This window comes from Frieseomelitta varia, unplaced genomic scaffold (assembly GCF_011392965.1).
Source record: "Frieseomelitta varia isolate USP_RPSP 00005682 unplaced genomic scaffold, Fvar_1.2 scaffold_334, whole genome shotgun sequence".
Lineage (NCBI taxonomy): Eukaryota > Metazoa > Arthropoda > Insecta > Hymenoptera > Apidae > Frieseomelitta > Frieseomelitta varia.
In genome coordinates, this window is record NW_025110073.1 from 133,952 (window position 1) to 138,180 (window position 4,229).

At 33.5% G+C, this 4,229-nt stretch overlaps 1 long non-coding RNA gene across 1 annotated transcript in view; it reads right to left on the bottom strand.

Annotated features, from left to right (window-relative positions):
* Positions 1 to 335: 335 nt before the first annotated feature.
* LOC122530250 overlaps positions 336 to 4,229 on the bottom strand; it is a 22,823-nt gene continuing 18,929 nt past the window's right edge. Inside the window, exons 3-4 of the long non-coding RNA XR_006306939.1 lie at positions 3,777 to 3,806; positions 336 to 396 (exon numbers count right to left, since the gene is read on the bottom strand). This is a non-coding gene — a long non-coding RNA (uncharacterized LOC122530250). The remainder of the gene's footprint in view (positions 397 to 3,776; positions 3,807 to 4,229) is intronic.

The following is a 4,229-nucleotide window of genomic DNA, read 5'->3' on the forward strand; positions in this document are numbered from 1 at the left end:
GATGGGAACCGAGTTTTCCCAACAGCAGAAAAATGTGCAATAAATAAATAAAATTTATGTTACTATGAACTATAATGAATGAATTATATTATTAAAAAATTAATCCAAATTTACTATCGAAATCCACAATAATGTTTTGAATAGCATGATGTCCGAATATTAATAAGAGTCACTGTATGTAGAAAATGAAAAATGTACTTTCGTCAGGAAAGTGGTACCATACTGTTATATACCGGTATTAAAACCGATTTCCCAAATACCGGTATACACAATATTTCGGTTTCAGTTTACCTAAACCTCAAAATATTTCGGTTTTCAGTCTCTGGTTATAACAACAAGCGTCTAGGGTAAGGGGTTGCTGCCATCAGTCCCACTGGATGAGTCTAGGCAACGACTCTGAAACGAAACGCACAAACTTTCTTCACCCTTATCCACATCACTTCCTACATTACCTTCAAACTCATACCTTCATCCTCGCACACAAAAATAAACTCTCCTCGAAAGTACGAGAAAATGTGATGCGAGAAAAACAACGTAGACGTGAAGCGCTTTTCTTTTTGAAAAGAGAAGAATCGAACGAGTTGGAAAACTGAGTCGATGAGAGTCGTGAGAAATTGTCGAGAAAGAACTGTTTAAAAGAGTTAATTGCGTTGTCTGAAAGAATTAATTGTGTTGTGTAAAGAGTTTATTTGAATCGTTAATTTGTGTTATTTGTCTTGTTTAATTGTTTGTTGTCTTATCATCATTATTGTTATTAAATAATTTATATTATATTTTTGCAATATATATAGTTAAATTATTAAAAATAGCGTCTATACCTGCTTGTTGTATTAGAGAGGTAATACGGGAAAAATTAATATTAGTATTAATATTAGCGATTTTATGAGATCTGCCACTAACATTTCGTATGCTAAACAGATCGCGGAATTATAAGCATAAAAGTGAGTTCGAGAAAGTAAATTTGCTTACGACCTCATGGTCATAAAATCTATTCACGTCCTATCATACTTGTTGATGCATTTTAGAGTAAATAGTACGAGCGATAAAATGCAAAGAGATTATGAATTGAAGAATTCTTACAAATATGGGTATTTCTCGAAAAGTTATCTTTTTCATTTTATTGCATTTTTCGCGACTTAACTTTATATATCAACGTATCAGTAAATATTAACTTTTATACATCAATAAATTATCAATTTTTTTTAAATTTTTGCTATGGAATTGGATGTGTTTCAGTTAGTACAACGATTTATAGTCTATTATTATAACTACGCTGATTGTATTACACTGGATTCCGCACTTTAATTTCACACTAATTGACACAATGATCAATCTGTAATTTATAGATAGTTTGCAACTCATCATATCTCATTACAGCCTTATAGTAGTTAGTAAGCTTGTATTTTCTATAGTTTCCTATAGTTTTAATAGTTTTAACACTGAATTGACGGCTAATGTATAAAAATTAAATCAAAAGAATTAGAATGCAAGGAACAAGGAAAAGTTTATGATACAACAATGAACGCAAACTTTTATTCATACATGTTAGAAAAATCATTAAAATCTGAAAATGCAGTATTGTACAAAACTGCTCTAAAAGATTATAAATTGGTCATTTTGATAGCTTTAATTTTAACATCAATATTCAGACAGAGTTAGGCAGTAATGAACTAATTATTTCTGTAATCAATCTATATCTTATGATTTGTTATTCAAAGATAGTTATTCGTAGATTAATCATCTACGATTTTGTTATTCAAAATAATTAAATATTATTGATAACTGTTTGCAGTTTCAATAGTGGATCAAACAACCAAGCAACGAATCAAAAGTACGAAGTATATCTACACCTATCCTTTACTGCATTATGGAATCTATTTTGTTGATTTTGTAATAACTCGTTTGCATTTTCTCAAGTATATCAGAGAAACTGTTGAGATGTTGGATACCATTTTAAGGTAAGATAGTGTTACAGCACGATGTGTCATGAAATATGATTCCGGTTCGCTTGTATCTGAGGCAGATAGCAAGCGTATGGTGAAGTATTATGAAAGATTATTACGATTCCGATAAAATACCGAAGATTGCTATAAGTGGACTGTATGAGTGACTGATTCGCTTAGATCGGACGTTGCACGGAATTCTAACAGACCATCCAATTTCTGACGACTATTCACGTATTAGCGATAGCACTAACAGTAATAGGAGAAATAGCAGTATATAATAGCCGATATATGGCCGTATAGGAGAAAGATTGACTATACTATACGACGAATTGTAATGATAACGCAGTGACGTGATACGCACTCAGTGATTGTATTTACGTACTCAGTGATCCGCATTGACGCACTGACAGCTGTTGAGTATTCCAACTTTACTAACGCATTAACAACGCATTGATTGTATGTTACGACGCACTGACATCCTGTTGACGGCCTGTTTTATAGTGATGGCGAGTGAGGGCCAATCACTTCTATTTGTCAGCCGTTTGATTGCTTTGGCAAAATTCCTCAAAAAACGATGAAATTATTAAACATCGATAGAATGATCGATGATAACTGTTTATAGAGAACATTAAATATAACAAGCACGCGGGTTAGCGACCGGGGAAAAAAACAATGAACTATCGCGTCACAATACCCGCAAAATGGTAGACGTTAGTACTTCTTGCCAGCATAAAAGACGGACGAACTATTGTCCTTATCTAAAAATAGAATAATAAATTATTTTATAGAAACAAGAAGCCAAATGTCTTTCGCACACATAATTCTAACAATTAGCATTATGGGAAATTGCCCGAGCTGATAGATTACGTATGGTATAAATCAGAGGTGATGAACTGACAGCCCAAGAAATAGTAGGGATCTCAATTTTCTAAGAAAAATAATTAGAGAAATTAATTTTCATAGTGGGGGAATTGGAAGACTGAGTGATCAGCTCATACGAACCCCGGTAAATAACTTATAGATAAACGTGTCTCCTGTTTGCCTGCTTCGCTGAGAGAATATCCCTCCATATCTACTAGACTCTGAAAATCGCCATCAAATTCTTCCTTCTCTAGCTACTACTACATTCATATATATTTACATCGATTGCAGCCGTAGTAATGTCAGCTAATATATGTGAATGTAGTGCTAACTGGAGAAAGAGCAATTCGGTAATCATTACAGTCTACTGTGGAAGGGAGCCTCCAAAAAGAAGAAGTGTCTACATGTGGCCCATAAATCACGATTTCACATGCCAGGTTAAGTTATTATTGAGAGTTAAGAAGTCTCTCGAATGTGAATCTGACTGTTGTTTCAGATACAAGCTTAAATACGAGAACATTTATTGATTTTACACGCAAAAGTATCACATACAAATAAGCACGTGTATTATAGTGTACCGATGAATGATTTCTGTTGTCCTTCGAAACCTTTCTTCAGCTCTCATACAGTATATATTTTGTATTTATGATATTATTTATAAGATGAGATGGTATCACATTTTATTGTTAGGAGATCAGTTTGTTATACATTTTTAAATGTATAATATGAGGAAATCAGGAAACATGTAACGGCCTATAGTTCCTCGAGTACAAGTTTCGAACACTGACTCGTACAAGATACAAGTGGCTGGCGTCGAAGTCTAGCGATCTTCGATGTCAAGCAAACAGAGTGCGGAACACTTCAAGGATGGGTGTCCGACCGACCGTCCAGCTTTAGCGAGTAGTTATAACAAGCGTCTGGGGTAAGGGATCGTTGCCATCAGCCCCACTGATGAGTCTAGGCAGCGACTCTGAGACGAAACGCACAACCTTTCCTCACCTTACTCACATCTTTACATCCGTTCCATTCCGAACAGACAACATCCTTCCTTCGTCCTCGCATGCACCATCAACACTCCAATCCCTTCATATTAAACATTAAAAATTAAATTAATTAAATTAATGTTAAAGCTACATAATCTTATTTCTGCCTTTATAATAATAATGTGTAATACTCAGCTACACCTAAACTAACGCTTAGTATTAGTTACAAGCTATGAAGCACTATTCTCTGATGCCTGAAATTATTATATTCTAACATAGTGAGTGATATTAAGATAGCCATTTACTTATATTGTTTAATTACATTCATAGAATTATATGTATATATATGTATTTTCAAGTTGTTTAATTAGATTCATAAAATTATATCTATTCGCATAAAAATCTGTAAAAATTTGTAAAAATTTGTAAAATTTCCGAA